The 17,296-nt window shown below is 35.7% G+C and overlaps 1 protein-coding gene across 1 annotated transcript in view; it reads left to right on the top strand.

Annotated features, from left to right (window-relative positions):
* The window catches only part of LRRC7 (leucine rich repeat containing 7), a 528,235-nt gene that overhangs the window by 153,763 nt on the left and 357,176 nt on the right, over positions 1-17,296 (top strand). The gene's annotated exons all lie outside the window — the stretch shown is intronic.

Genomic DNA, 17,296 nt, shown 5'->3' with positions numbered 1-17,296 from the left:
TGTGGATTTAATTTGCATTTCCCCAGTAATTGGTAATGTTGAGCATCTTTTCACATATTCATTGTTCTTAGTCTTTTTAGGAGAAATGTCTGTTCAAGTCCTTTGCCCATTTTTTTAAATTGTGTTTTGTTGTTGTTGTTGTTTAGATGCCTTTTAAGATTTTCTCTTTAGTTTTAGTTTTAGCATTTTGATTGTGATAAGCCTAGATGAGGTTGTCTTTCCAGTTATTTCACTTTAAGTTTGTGAATTTTCTTAAATTTCTAGGTTAAAGCTTTTATCAGTTTTGTAACCTTCTTAACTATCATCTTTTGCAAGTGCTGTTTCAGTCTCTTCTTTCTTCTTTCTGGTACTTAAGCTACATATATGTTACCTCTGTTCACTGTGCTCTGCATTTTTCTTATATTCTATTTATTTTACATTCTTTTCCCCTCTTATTTTAGTTGGATCTTCTCTCTGATCTGTCTTCAGTTCGTAAGTCCAATTTTTAATCTAATTTTAAATTTATTTACTGGAGTTCTGAATTTCAGATTCTGTATTTTTCAATTATAAAATATATATTTGATCCTTTTATACATATTCTAATTATTTGGTGAAATTCTATTTACTTTCATCTGATTGTGTCCATCTTTCCTACTGTTTTCTTGAACATATCAATTGTAGTTAAAGTCTTGTCTGATAATTATAGTATCTTAATCACCTATGCCTGTATTTTTAGTGTCTGTTTATTCCCTTATAATTTGGTCATAATGATTCCATGTATTTAAGTAATTTTAGACTCTCTAGGTGATAATATTTAGGAAATTAAAGTAGAATAACTGTTTCACCAAATTTTTTTCAGGGACAGTGATGAATTATCTCAGTCTCTCTCTGGTTGATCCGTTTCTAACATGTAGACTTTAAGATTTTCAACTGAAATCTTGGTGTGTTCACCATTATCCTTGCCCCACATGAATCTTTGCTGGGAAAGGCAACACATCCTTCCCTGTGTTTCAGAGGTTTGTTAATAAAACTCTAGTTTTCTGTATCCTGACACATCAAAATACTGCAAATGGGAGTTCCCATTGTGGCGCAGCAGAAACAAATCTGACTAGGAACCATGAGGTTGCAGGTTCTATCCCTGGCCTTGCTCAGAGGGCTAAAGATCCAGTGTTGCCCTGAGCTGTGGTGTAGGTTGCAGAGGCAGCTCTGATCCCACATTGCTGTGGCTGTGGCATAGGCCTGCAGCTGTAGCTCTGATTAGACCCCTAGCCTGGGAACTTCCATATGCCGTGGGTGCGGCCTCCCCCCCCCCAAAAAAAAAGCCAAAATACTGCAAATGACTTAAAAGAGAGATGAAATATACATTTACATTTTCTCAGTTCTTTAATTTTCACATTAGGCTCACAGGATCACCCAAAGCTGGCATTCCAACATTGTCTCTTTGAGGATGTGGGTTCAATCCCTGGCCTCATTCAGTCGGTTAAGGATCTAGCGTTGCCATGAGCTGCAATGTAGGTCACAGATGGAGCTTGGATCAAGCATTGCTGTGTCTGTGGTATAGGCCACCAACTATAGTTCTGATTCAATCCCTAGCCTGGGAACCCGCATATGCCACAGGCACAGGCCTAAAACGACAAAAAATAAAATAAAATAAAAAACAACCAAAAAAAAAATGAATTCCCAAAACTGTTCTTATTTATCTTTCCCTAGCTGTGGCTTTCTGACCACGCTAAAGCCAGATTCTCAGACTATATTTTCTGTCATAGAATTGGCAAATGCCTATAGAAAAAGGAGCTTCTGATGTTTAGCTCACTGTCTTTGGCTTTTCCACTCTCAAAATGTAACCCAGCTAGCTTTGTAGCTTTATCAGCTTTCTGATGTATTAAAGCAGATGTTTAAATTTGCATGGTTTTTCCAGTTTCTCTCTCTAGGAGAATTGCTGCTGCCAAAACCCACTTTTGAATGCATTGTTTTTCAGTAGAACAGAAATGTTTACATATTAACTAAAATAGACTGATGCATGTTTTCTTTTTTTGCTCATGTTTTCTTTTTTTGCTCTTAAATTTTTTCATAATAAACTTTTTTTATTTAATTTTTTAAAATATTTTTTGGCCATGCCATGGCATGCGAAAGATCCCAAGCTAAGGATCAAACCCACACCACAGCAGCAATCCAAGCTTCCACAGTGACAACGCCAGATCCTCGACCCACTGTGCCACAAGGGAATTCCTAAAATAAACTATTTTTAGAGCAGTTTTAAATTCATAGCGAAATTGAAGAGAATGTAAAGTGATTCCCCATATATCACATGACCCAAATGTGCATAGCCTTCCTCACAATCAACACCCCTCACCAGAATGGTACATGTCCTACAGCTGATGACCTACACCGACAGATCATTTTTACCCAAAGTTCATAGTTCACATTAGGATTCACTCTTGGTGTTTTACATTCTGTGGGTTGGGGCAAATGTATAATGACATCCACCATTATAGTATCACACAGAATGGTTTCACTACCCTAAAAGTCCTCTGTCCATCATGCCTCCTAATTCCTGGCAACCACTGATTTTTTTATTGTCTACCGATTTGCCTTTTCCAGAATGGCATATATTTTAAATCAAACAGTATGCAGCCTTTTTAGTTTGGCTCTATTGCTTATAGTCATTTAAGTTTCCTCCATGTCTTTTCATGGCTTGATTACTTATTTTTGTAACACTGAGTATATTTCATTGTATGGACATACCACCGCTATGTATCCATTCATAAATGTGTTATTTTGTTCATTAGTTCCTTAGAATTTATGACATATAGATAAGTTTTATTAAATAATTCCTTATACCTAATAGGGATTTAACACTTAATATAATTGTATATGAGCTAACTTGAATTATTTATTGACGTGTTTCTAAGAGATACACACCCAGGCTTGCTGGAATATAAGTATACTTAAAAAAATACGGAGTTCCCATCGTGGCGCAGTGGTTAACGAATCCGACTAGGAACCATGAGGTTGCGGGTTCGGTCCCTGCCCTTGCTCAGTGGGTTAACGATCTGGCGTTGCCGTGAGCTGTGGTGTAGGTTGCAGACGCGGCTCGGATCCTGCGTTGCTGTGGCTCTGGCGTAGGCCGGTGGCTACGGCTCGATTCAACCCCTAGCCTGGGAACCTCCATATGCCGCGGGAGCGGCCCAAGAAATAGCAACAACAACAACAACAACAACAAAAAAATACACACACACATATATACTTATATATGTAATTAAAATTATTTTATTAAGGTACAATATACATAAAATAAGATTTACCATTTTAAGCATACAGTTCCATGGAGTTAAGTACATTAATATTGTTGTACTACAAATTATTATTAATATTAATAAGTAATAGGTTATACATTTTAAAAATCAAACCTTCCATATGATATAAACTGAAGAAAGTCTCTTTCAACTCTATCCTGTTTAGAGAGAAGTAACTGGTACTATCAATTTCTTATACAAATTTCCAAAAACATTTTCCCAACATACAAGCCTAAGGACACACATTTTTTTTGCTTCTTTTCTGGATAGATAGCATTTTAAGACACTGTTCAATAAGCTTGTTTTTTCCACATAATGGAAAATATAGGAGATAATCTGATATCTGCTTGTAAAGAATTTCCTTCTTTTCTTTTCTTTTCTTTTTTTTTTACAATTCCTTAATAGTACATCATGTCCATTTATACCACTTCCAGTCTTTTGCACTCACAAGCAGTGCTGTTCTAAGTGACCATATTTGTAGACTGTTTGCATCTATGCCAGCATATTGTAGGAGCGATCAAGTTGTTATATATAATGGCATGCCTTTTTGTAATCTTTGGTAGAGCTTGTAAAATTCTCCTGTGTAGAGCTTGTTCTCGTTTTTACTATTATCTATAGTGATGCATATGACGCGTATTACCCTGTGAACGTCCTAGATGGGTATGGTATTTTAAAGCTGTGATGGTTTGGATTGCCACAAAATTCTGTATGTAAGTATCCTGTCCTCACTTTGCCACGCACAAGAGGTTGTAATCACTTTTCTTATTTTTTTCATTGCGCTGAACATATAGTAATATCTGAAGTACTTCAAGTTGATTTCCCTGACTACTAGAGAGATTCAGCATTGTTTCATATCTGTATTAGTGATATGCTCTTCTGTAAATTGTATATTATTTCTACTTTTTTATTGTGTTAGTTTTTTCTTATCACTCTCTACCTAGACCTTGTGTGTGTGTAAATATGTATATATATACATATATGTATATATACTATGTGTGTGTATATATATATATATACATATATATACTAATCCTTCTTTCTTTCAAGTGTATTACAAATATTTTCCCTAGCTAAGCTTTGATTTTGTTTATGCTAGTTTCTGTCATCTTTTTAGCTATGAGATGCAAAATACGTCTTTTCTTTTTGTAATGAAATTAACTAATTTTTGCTATAACTCTTCTGCATATAATTTATATGGGTAATTAATTCTCTGGAAGGAGTTATTTAGTTCTTGTAAATTATAAGTACAGGAAATCTGTCTTCCTAAATTATTTCATTATTTTAACCTTAATTCATTTGGAAGAGTCTGTCTTTACAATTATGGAATGTTTTATATTTGATATGAAATGCAGAGATGGTTTCACACTTTTATGCAGTTGTCCTGAAAAATGTTATGTTCTAGAGAAGAAATGTCAGTAAACAAGAAATAGTAAAACCTCATTTTAGACTTACTGGGTTAAGAGAAAAAAAAAAAAAAAGATCTCAAAATGCCAGGAAAAGGAGAAAAATACTGATGATTTTTATTTTTCTGAAACCAAATAAGTTGCCAGAAGTCCTCTTGGGCTATTTTTTACCTACCTCCATGTTTTACTGGATAATCCCTATACATTATTTGGACAAAATCCCTCACAAGTATTTGGAAATTAAAACTTACTTTTACCACTATTCAGCTCATGTGATAGAGATATTTTATTCTTTACAAGTTACAGTGTTAGATAGGCATAAATTATACAAAGATATATGTCACAGAGGTGATAGAATCCACTGGTTAAAATGAATGTTCTGGAGTTGAATCATCTAGTTTAAAGTCCAGCATTACCATGTAAAGCTGTGTAATATTGAGCACATTCCTTAACCTTTCACTGCATCTCTTTTCTCATCTGTAAAATGAGGATAATGGTACCTGTCTTATAAAATCATCTAGGTGTTGAGAAAAAAGCATCAAACAAAAATGACAAAAACCATGCCTTTGTAAATGAGATATTTTGTGTTATTCTTATGAAATGTAAATCTGAGAAGAGTATGAGAAATGGATTAGAATAAGAAGCAACAGGACGCATGGCACATGGTGGGCACACAGGAAACATTACTTATAATAATTTTTTAAGAATCAAAAAATACAGATCAAATTGGACAAATATATTTCAAAAGAAAATATATTTAGAGCATTATTTGTATTCATAACTTACTAACTTCTTGTAAACATTTTTGGAATAAAATTTTTCATTGTAGTTTGTAAAGAAGAGTATAAAACTGGCAAATTATCTCCCAAAGGGACAAATTTGTGCTAATTATACACTAGGATTTATTTATTCAACCAATAGTTATTGAGCATTGACTATATGCTAGCCCCTGTTCTGGTAGTGGGGATATAGCCATAAATAAAACAGAAGAAGTCCACATACTCATGAGTGTGTGCTTTGTACAGAGGAGTGATAGTGCAGGGCTATGATTTGAAACAGGAATTCTGTTAACCGCGTGAAAAATGTATTAGATTGGAGAGGAACAGGAGATATAAAAATCAGTCAGGATGCCACCTTTTGAGATGAAAAATCACAGAGACCTGTACTTGTGAATGGTAGAGAGACCCACAAAAAATGCACAATTGTGTAATTACTGAATTCCTGTAAATAAAATCATTTTAATGTACTATGAGAACTTGCTATTTTTAAATAAATCCTCTTCAGCTGTTATTTCAAATAATTATTTTATTCCTTAAAGTGTAATAAGCCTATTATCCTACTTTAAAAAAAAACCTCCCCGTGAATATCCTACAGTGAGTGCATCAGTTATTGTGTTTGCTAAACACTCAGAGGAAAATAAAAATAATATAATATTGTCCATGAAGAATAACCTAAAGTTGGAGTTCCCGTCATGGCCCAGTGGAAATGAATCCAATTAGGAACCATGAGGTTTCGGGTTTGATCCCTGGCCTCGCTCAGTGGGTTAAGGATCTGGCATTGCCATAAGCTGTGATGTATAGGTTGCAGACATGGCTTGGATCTGGCATTGTTGGGGCTCTGGCATAGGCTGGCAGCTATAGCTTCAATTAGACCCCTAGCCTGTGAACCTCCATATGCCTCAGGAGCAGCCCTAAAAAGACAAAAGGCAAAAAAAAAAAAAAAAAAAAAAAAGAATAACCTAAAGTTGATAACCAGTTGTTACAGGTTACACATAGCATCTATCTGGACAGAAATTCGAAATCTAAAGAATGAAATTGACGACATGACTCTTTCGAGCCTGTAATGCCAATACACAACTTAGGTGTCTAAAGCTTATGAATATTATGTGAGAAAGGAAAGTCATTGTGGGAAGTTACTTTGTGGCACAGCAGGTTAAGGATCCATCCAGTGTTGCCTCAGTGTGGCACAGGCTGCAACTTTGGTGTGGGTTCAGTCCCTGGCCTGGGAAATTTCACATGCTGTGCATGTAGCCAAAACAAACAAACAAAAAAGAAAGTCATTTTGGGTGACCCGCAAAGTAGTAATTGCATGAGACAAAGTTAGAAATAAGGAGAGAAGTTGACACAGACTGTACTTGACTCTCAAGCCACGATGGGCAGAGGGAGATCACTACCAGCTGCACACTCCAGGCTCCTGGCCAGATCTGTGCTGTTTTGGGGATCTCCACACGAGTCAGCATCCTGGCTTCTGTGTCATGACGTGTTCTGATGCCAGGTGAATGAGTTCCCGGTGCAGCCACATCTATCTGACTTTATTCCTACTTGTGCTGAAGAAAGAACCCCAGCTGCTACTTGTAGTCTGGTTGAGAACTTTCTAGCTGAAATTTAGGAACTGAGCTGTTTAAACCATAGCTGGAACCATAAACCTGGAGAGGAAAGGAAGCACAGAAGGGAGGGAAATTGGCATTTATTGACTTTTATGTAGTCCGAGGTCATTTACACACAGATTTTCTCACTTAGCCATCATGATCTCTCTATAAGATGAGAAACTGAGCTGCAGAGAAGCTAGTTAACTGACTTTTCCATTGATAACACAACTACTAAATGGAAAATCAGTATTACAATCTATTTCTATATGACTCAAAGGACCATTCTCTCTCTACTGTGTTTCCAGGATAAAAGAGTTGCATGAGAAAAATTGGATGGAGAGGACTCATAAAATTTTACCAGTGTTATAAAACTCTAGAGTCATATGTTTATGAAATAGGAATGGAACAACTCCTTAAAGCAACAACAATGGAGCAATGTCAATAGCAGTCATTATTAATGCATTGAGTATCACACCTCTGACTGCAGGGTAAAGAGTAGATTTATGAGGATCATGCTAGGAGGTACACAGCATGGCTGTCAGGAGCAGCCATGGATTATCCAAGGAATAATACCAAGTAGGTTTTTTGAAATATAGGGTAGATCTGAACTAAAAATGTGGATTTAGGAGATTTTACCATGATAATGAGAGCCAGAGCTAAGAGAGTAAATGAGATTTCTCAAGAAAAAGTAAAATAAAAAGAGAAAACTTGTTCCACTTGTGGCTCAGTGGTAACGAACCTGACTGGTATCTGTTAGGATGGGGGTTCGATCTCTGGCCTCGATCCTTGGGTTAAGGATCTGGCATTGCAGTGTGCTATGTCACAGATGTGGCTTGGGACCCACAGATGTGGCTCACGTCCCACATTGCTATGGCTGTGGTGTAGGCCAGCAGTTTCAGCTCCTATTCAGTCCCTTACCTGGGAACTTCCATGTGCTGCACGTGCAGCCATAAAAAGCAAAAACAAACAAACAAAAAGAAGAGCAAAATGTGGGTTTAAAAACAAAAAACACTAGAGAGGTGGGAAGAGGATTGGGGTTAAGTGAGTTCACGGAAGCAAAAAAGAAAAAGAAAAAAAAAGGTCAAGAGAGTTAAATAAAAGCTGCAAAGAAACCTAAGTGTTCATGGAATCTGGTGGTTGAGATATTGTAGAGGACCTGGGGAAGAAATTCATAATAATATAGGCTAAGGACCAAAGTGTGTCTTCAGTTCAGTTCCTTGAAATGGGCTCTGAGATAAAGATTATTATCTTATTGAGTTCCTTGAAATAGGCTCCAAGATAAAGATAAGGATTATTTGGGAGTGCTTACCAGCTAAACCAAGGTAGCTGGGCTTTTAAACAAGTATCAACCAGTCATTGCAGGAGTTTGAGGAGAGGGGGGAGTTCCTTCAGCAAAAGACAGTGCAGAGAAGAATGCACCTGTGAGCCATTCCTAGGCAACCTTCCAGCAGCTGGAAGAATGAATGGTTCATTCCATGGTACAAGGGGATCTAGGTTTGGCAGTGCCTCACAGCATCCCAGGAGAAAGTGGGCAAAATGAATGTGAAGGGCTAGGCTACCATTTTAAATGCTTCGCAGTGAGAGATTTTATTATTGCAGCCAATAACCCTCTCTTCCACATTTCAACCCCCACCACCTTCTTGCCAGCTGACTCCTTTACTGCCAAGTATTCTTCTTAGATAGATGCTTCTTTTACTTATGTGACCTCCCATTAAGTAGCTTTCTTTTTCTTCACTGTTCTTCAGTGATTGTTGCTCTTAGCTTCTTTTGCACCTTATGGGCAGATGTAAGCCTAAATGGATTTCCATGGCCATTGCTATTAATTCATGTTATGTGAAACATAACCATATTTTATAGAATTGCTTTTCCTAAATCAATTACCAATTGAAAGGAGGCTTTCCATAGGAACTCTAAGTTAAGGAATTTAGAAATTACAAACCAAGTCTTGATGTATCACTGCAAGGCTCTGACTGCAGTGAACAGTCTGGTTTTACATATTTCATGTGAGGCTTTCTATTTCCTTAGAAGAAGACACTAAGTAAACGGACTGTACAATTATAAATATGAAATTTTACCATAATCACATACTCATGAATATAGAAAAAGGTTAAATAAAAGCTGTTCATCATTTTGGTGATTATTAATTTATGGCAACTCTGAGTGTGAGGATGGTGTAAAAATAGTTCCCAGGAGGCATTTGAATCAATATGCATTTAAACCATCATGCCAACCACTTTTATCACCCTGCATCCTTGGTTCTCTGTCGGTGTTTAGTATAACATCAACCGTCTATAGAAGTCACCTGGAATGTGTATTTAATGGCAGTTTTATTACTTTTTTCAGAATTTGTGAGGCCATGTTTTTATTTTTATTCTCAAATTATCAATAGAATAGTTTAATATTTAGGATGTATTGACAGGCTTTATTTTTGGAAACTGTCAAGTTCTAATATACTGAATCCCCATAAAACCACAACCCTCCCCCCAAAAAACCCTAAGTTATATACAGCTTTATGGAGTTCTAATTGGAGACTGTTTGAAAAAGGCAGATCTGTTCTTGCTTTGAAAATACATATAAACACCAAAAAAAAAAAAAAGAAGAGAAAAGGAAAGAAAAGAAAAAAAAAATCAGTCCCATCTGTCAAATTGCCTGGAGAATGCATTTAATAAGGAATGAAGCTACATTAAAGGCCATAAAATATGCAGCAAGGGAAAGAAGGATAAAGCCATCCTGCAGTTCATTGGCTTCCCCTACTGTGCAAAGCTCTCCTTGTGAACAAGACAGATTGGGTAGTTATTACCACATCAAAATATCTGCCATTGTGGAGGCTAAGAGAGTTGGAAAGAGAACACTAGACTCCAAATTCCAGCTCCTTCCCTGATCATCAGCCAAGGAAATGTGGAAATTAATTACATTTCCTTTCATTTTAAGAGAGCAGATCAACTTTTTCTACTAGGAAAAAAAAAAAAAACCCACACAAATTTCATCTACAATCAAGGATCCTACTGTTCCATTAATGTTATTACCAATTTGGCAACTGAGAGAGTGAACTTTGCCTTAGAGGTTTGCAGCTACGCCTAAGGGAAAGGAACAAATCGCTAAAGAGTGTGCTAATAGACTAGCTATTGGGCAATAATATAAATCCACTACTGTTTTACCAAAATGTGGAAGCAGCACAAGAAAATAAGATCCATTTGGAATATCTAACAGTAAGTAAATTGCAACTAACTTAACCTTCTGAAGAAAAAAAAATAATAACACAAAGCAAAACTCATTTTCCAAAGTTGATTTTTGCTCAGATTGTAATTTTGAAAGGTGTTCACATCTCCTTTAAATGGCAAATTGGGAAACAATTATCTGAAACAAAATGTTCAGAGCTAAACTTATTGAAAGTGGTCTCCATCTGTGAATGTTAGCAGATCTATCCAAGGATTCTCTACTGATGCATTTTGAGGACAAGAGAATAACATCAGATGTTCCGAACAGTTTATAAGTACTTATGAAAAAGGAATGACTCTCTTAAAAGATCTTGCTTATTATTAGCAATAAAGTTATTATTTGGTATTTTGAGATAAAACACAAAAATGTCCTTTATACTGTCCTAAGTGTATAACGCTTTATAGGAAAAACATGACATTCTGATTACTAACTAGATAATTTATTTTAAAACACTTGGGAGTTCCCTGATGGCCTAGCAGTTAAAGGATCCAGCATTGTCACTACACTTCTCTGGCTTGGGTCACATCTGTGGCATTGGTTCTATCCCGGGCCTAAAAATTTCCACATGCCACGGACAGAGCAGTCCCCCCCCCGCCCCGCCCAAAAAAACCCCACCACTAGACAGAGTATTTTACTTGATTTGTTTATGCAAACTATAGACCAATTCTTCAAACCACTTAATTTTTAGAAAATATAATAAAATAGAAAAATAATCCATTAATACACATGTATTGCAAGTTGCCAAAATAATTCCAATTTAGCAGTAATTATACTTAGCCAATTTTAAAAATATTGACGTTTTTGAAAAACGTCTGGAACATAACTTCAAGAAAAATTGAGACTTTTAAAATAAAGGAAACATTTAACACTATGGCATATAAAATTTTCAAAGTTTTTTTATAGTATTAAAAAACTGGACGGTGTTAACAATCTAATGAAAAATAGGTAACATGTCTATAGGTAACAGTCCCAAAGATGTACACAATTTTGACTAAAATATGCAATCACTAAGAAATTCAAAAAGTTCTAGTCAATTAAAAAAGGACATCTAAAAGTTTGAAAATAAAGAATCTAAATATCTTGTTCAAATTTTGGAACTCTCAAATGGTAGCTATTTTAATGTTCTGTATGTGAGCATTCTGTTGTGAGGGAAAGAGATAAGGATGGTTATTGATAAAAGAGATGACAATCTGGAGAAAAATTAGATTTCAGTAAATATAATAATGGAGCCCCTCTACTGAAGAAGATATAGAGAATTTCTGCAATATTTCAACTAGGCGTCATAAATACTTGCAATATTTTGACCCTAAATTTTCACAAAAAGAGGAATTGGCTCTATCTCCTTTTTATAAACAAAATTACTGTATTTTCCTTGAACTGAAAAATTAGATGTGAACACAGACTGGATTATCTAGATGCTCCTTTGAGCATAGCTTTGCCCAAATATACTTTTATAGGAAACCATTTTAACACCGTAGGAATAAAGCCTTTTATAGTTAATAGGGCCTTCATACATTCCTGAAAAAGTAAGAGTTAGTCAGTGGCTTGGGAATTAATCCAGAGGCTCTGTACTGGGTAGATGTGAAAAGAATATCTAATTCCTAGGGGAGATTCCAGTGAGGAAGAGATCTAGATGGGTTTTGGTAGGAAAGACAAAAAATAGTAATAATTGGAGTATTTTTTTATTTATTTAAGGCATGGTAAAGTTACAGAATCTTAGAAATGGGTACCAATATCCTCTATTTATTGATGACAACGGTTTAGGGATTTGACTCAGGATCATGTGGCTACTTAATGGCAGAACTGGGACTAGCACTCAGGTCCCCTGACTCTTAATCCAAAGCCCTTTAACAGAATTCTGGCAAGATTCCTGATGATACTTGATGTTCCCTGTTAGACATGCAATTAAGCTTATAATTGGTCCTTGTTCCACTTCTCTGTGAACATGCCTTTCTTCAGATTCTATGAGAGGGTACATTATTCACCCAGGGACAGAGAAGAGAGTGTGAAAATTAAGTCAGTGAAGTAATTTTATTTAAGTCATCCAGAAAACAAGGATAATAACATGGTTTAAGTATTTGTTATTTTCTGCTTATGTTTCCTTATTTGCATTAACTGAGTACCTGACTCATCTGGTCTTAGGTACAAGTGACTCCCAATTTATTTTTAATTTCATTTCTGAATAATAGTGGGAAATTTGTTGAAATCGGGGCCTCCCACATCAGTTTTTGCAGCCTTCTCCTAAATTTCGGTAGTTAAATGTCATGCTCAACTTTTCTTTAAGCTATCAAACCATTCTTTGCTAGCACTAAAACCTTCTTTCACTGTTTTCTCAACATAGCACCTGTTTTTATGCAGAGAAATAATATCTTTGATAAAATTGTGGTTTTGCTCAAATGCATCTAAACAAGCAAGTTTGCCTTCTTAGAAATCATCCTTCGTGCTTTCTTATCACTGTTAATTGCACTAATCCTACCATAAGCAACTTAGCTGGGCTTACTCTCTGCTGTCGCAGTCTCCATGTGGTCATAAATAGAAGTTTGAGTTGATGATGTGGTGCTCTTACTTGTAACAAGGGACATTGCAAAAGTCGGAGCTTCACAGAAAATGGCATAAATACCAGATTGAGAATGTCAGACATATTTATCAAGAGTTCAGAACCCTATTTAACTTTATTTTGTTTTATATTAATGTTTTATCTTATTACTCGGGTAAAACATCATCATCGTAGAAAAGTTAGAAAATACATATACTTAAATCAAAGAAAATTTGAAGTATCCATAAGCCATCAGAGATAACCCTATTCAGCTTCGGGTACCATTACCTAAACACACACGCATGCACTCACATAGACTCACACTCATGAAAAAGAATAATTCTGAATATGTAACTTGCTCAGCTTTTTTCTCTTAGCAGTACATGGCAAAGATTCTCTCATTAAATGTCATCAGTCTTGAATTAAAAGTAGTAATTATGTGGATTTTACATTATTATCTCTGAATGAATGAGAGCCGTATGAACCAGAGTAGGGTAATATAACGAAAGTAAACATTATTCATCTACATCATTTTTAAAGGTTGTGTAGTATTCTAATATATGTATATTCTATATATTTTTTTTTGTTTTTTTTTTGTCTTTTTGCAATTTCTTGAGCCACTCCCGCAGCATATGGAGGTTCCCAGGCTAGGGGTCGAATTGGAGCTATAGCCACCGGCCTACGCCACAGCCACAGCAACGCGGGATCTGAGCAGTATCTGCGACCTACACCACAGCTCACGGCAACGCCGGATCCTTAACCCACTGAGCAAGGGCAGGGATTGAACCTCAACCTTATGGTTCCTAGTCGGATTTGTCAACCACTGCGCCCCAACGGGAACTCCTGTATATTCTATATTTACTTAACCAATCCTTTATGACTATATTTTAAGTTATTCTGAATTTGCTTTTATAAGCAATTATGCATGACTTTCTATACATTCAGTTCTGGGTAGATTTTTAAGGATAGAGTTACTTTGCAAGTAAAATATCTGAATAACAGTTTTGAACTCTTCACTTATTCCCTGACTTCCTATTCCCTTTGGTACTTACTTTTTGTTGTTGTTTTTGCTTGAGGCATATTTTTTAAAATTCCATTTTAGTGCACTATGGGCAAAAGACTGATAAATAATTTTTAAAATTGTGTGGATAAACAGCTTCTTTATCCAATGGCAGTATGCAAATAAACACCATGAAAACAATAAGAAATATTTTCTAAATTTTCAGAAATATCCATTATTAATAAAAAAAAAAAGACAAAGGAGTGCCCTATATCTTTTTCCTAGATTCCACCAACTATCAGCAAATAGCCACGTTGGCTTTATCTTTCTCCCTGTAAGTTAGAGGCATTATGATATTTTTATCTTTAAAGGTTGTACTCTATAGCTCCTAAAATAAGGACAGCCTTCTCCAAAACTACACCATTGTCATGCCAAAGATATTTACAGTTATCCATGGTGTCATCAAATATGTGGTGCGTATTTCTCAAATTGTCCCCCAAATGCCATTTATGGCTGTTTTGTTTTGAAATCAATCAATGTGTGTACATTTTTGTCTTTATATCCCTTTAGTCCTAATAATTACATGACATTAAATTTTTAGAATGTCTTGCCTCATCACCTCTTAAAATATCCTAGATGCCGGATTTGTATCATAGACTCATTAAGCAAGGTACTAGATTGTTGGCACTGATTACTTCTTATCGCATCGGATGGTGTATAATGACAATTTGTCTCTCAATAGATGATACTAAATTTGACCACTAGATTGAGGTGGTGTCAAATCCCTCGATGGTAGGTTTTCTCCTTTGCATCTGGTAAATAGTGTGTGGGTTTTGAAAGTATTTGAACATCCTGACTCCAACAACTTTTACCCAATAGTTTTAGCATCCATTGATGATCCATTACTGAATTGCCATTAGGGATTGTCAAAAGGGCATATTCTATCATTTTTCTACACTGTATTAGTATATTAGTATTCTTTCAGTAAGTTCCCTTTTCAGTCTCTCTCTCTCTGCATTGTGGACTCATGAATTTGTTTTTTGTTCAAAAGTTTTTGTTTAATTCAATGAAAGCAACAGAAATTTAATTGTAAATCTAGCTTACTTTTGATGGTAAAAATGCTCAGAATTTGATGCTTGGGAAAATGTATATATTTAGTAACATTAATACTGCTCCGTTATTTTTAAAATAATAATTTTTCTGCTTTTCTACAAGCCTCTATGGCATATGTTGAGATTATTTCACAATTTTTGAGTTCCAAAAATGGCATTTGGAATTTGTGAGACTAAGTACTGCAGAAATACTGTTATATAGCTTGCTTTTTTAATTCCTATAAGATTTAATTACTTTTTTTGACTCATTCACTAAGAATAGACAATAATTATTTATTCAACAACTCTACCATGTTTAATATGCAAACATTTGCTAAGACACGTTGCTGTATCTTCAGCTCTTTGAGAAAAAACAAGGAACTTTATTTATAATTACTAGTTTTCTATTTTTAGGTTTTTACAGAAATAAAAATTGCTGAATATTTTCTTCATATTTTAACATAATTCAATAATATTTGAATGAATGAAACATTTTAGATCATCAAAAACTGATTTTCAAAAAGACCTCATCAGTATTTGTGAATAAGCTAAGTAATGATTCTCTTTCAGAGGAACAGAACATCTTCTGAAGGATGAAACTTTCTATCTGGATAGTTAGGTTAATTTTAATATGATGGTCCATTTTCATGATAAGAAGGGATTTTGTGTAGAGGATAAATACAGTTTTTGTAGTTAGACTGTTCTGAGTTTGAATCATGATCCATTCATTACTTTTGGGACTTAGTCTCCTAATCTGTATAAAGGGACGAAAGCTGCCAGCATTTTCTCCATGTTAGGAGGTTTAGGGCCGTTCCTCATCTAATTAATGTAGCCATCATTATTATTATCACCATCATTATCTTTACTTTGCCTTTGATACCTATCAGCCCTTGAATTGATTTCAGACAATAAAGTTGTCAACCAAGGTTCTGAAAGCGTGACCTCTGTGTATTGCCCCCATCGTCTGTGGTCATGGCAGGCTAAAACTGCTGGCTCAAAGCCTACCAGAGCCAAACTCAGATTCTTACACACATGATTGCCTTAAATAGAGCCCCCAAAGCATTATTTTAGCCATTTAGAGTGTGCCTGCTTTACACGCCCTATAAAATTGCACCCAGAATATGCTAGCCATGGATAAGACAAACCCTATGGCTACAGAAGAAGCTGCTACCCTTCATAGCACTTCCAACTCAGAGACTCCCCATCTTACTGCTGAAAACAACCTGACCTACAAGCCTCTTCTCCAGTTCCTTTCCCTTGTCCAGTCCCCTTCTGGTGGTCATCCCACACCACTGTCTCTGGAAGGTCTCCCCCCCCTTAAGGCACTCCCCAGAGCTCTCTTGCAAACTAGTCCAAGTGCCACCAACAAACCTTATTGTGAAATCCTGCTGTCTTGTGGTTGTGTCTTTCCCTGCCTGGATCTATCCTTATATCCATAAACTTACCACAGTCTTCTACTCAAATTTTGGATCAAAGACTAAGGAGCTGAATCATTTAGTAAATATTACACCTGGAATTTAGTTTTTTGCTTTTTTTGTGTGACAAGAAGGTAGTAGAAGAAGGAGTTTTTGCTGCATTTATTTCACAACCTCAAATCAGGGAATTTGATTGTGGGCTCACATTGCACATGTCCAACAGGGACTCTGACCATGTTTTGGCAGGAGCTGCCTTTTATTCCAGAGGGAAAAGTTATCTTGTTTATCAATAAGCCCTGAGAACCCCTTTGGGTTCCAACTGAGGGCTGAATTGCTTGAGAAGGACCATCTTTGTCTCACTGAGACGATAGAAAAAGAAAAATGTGCTGAGATCTAATAAGAAATTTTACATTGAGTACTTCATTCGGTTGTGTTTAGCAATTAACATAGTGTTCTTTCCTTGGGAAGGCAACTGGGATGATAGAGCTAATCATGAGTAGAGCTGAAATTTGAACCTTGATCTTATAATTTCATTGGCCATTTACGTCCTCTCATCATTGTGCTTTACCTACCCCAGAGCCGGTACTAATCTGCAGCTGAGTATTTTTAGAGGCACTATAAAAGATACAAACCTATTTTTTAAAAATATTTTCTATGCTAGTTTTTACTCTTTTATTTTTCTCCATTGTAAGTTCATCAAGTATCCTTCAAAATTGAAATCTGGAACTCTTGAAAACAAAAGGCCTCCCGTCTAAAAATGGCCTTTATGTGTTTTTCTTATTGTAAGTAGTGCTAGTTTATCAGTAGGCTGTTGTTTGAACTAGTAGCTTAGAAATATTGAATAGTACCCCTCTGAGAAAGAGAGAGAAAAAAAAAGGATGTTTTTATTCAAAAACAACACACTGATGGATCTGTTAGTTGTAAAAAGCAAGGCCCCCCAAGGGTAGTTCATGTGAGAGAAATAAGACACAGAAAGAGCTAAAGTGTTT

Source organism: Phacochoerus africanus, chromosome 8 (genome assembly GCF_016906955.1).
Source record: "Phacochoerus africanus isolate WHEZ1 chromosome 8, ROS_Pafr_v1, whole genome shotgun sequence".
NCBI classification, from domain to species: Eukaryota; Metazoa; Chordata; class Mammalia; order Artiodactyla; family Suidae; genus Phacochoerus; species Phacochoerus africanus.
This window is presented reverse-complemented; position numbering and strand designations above follow the sequence as displayed.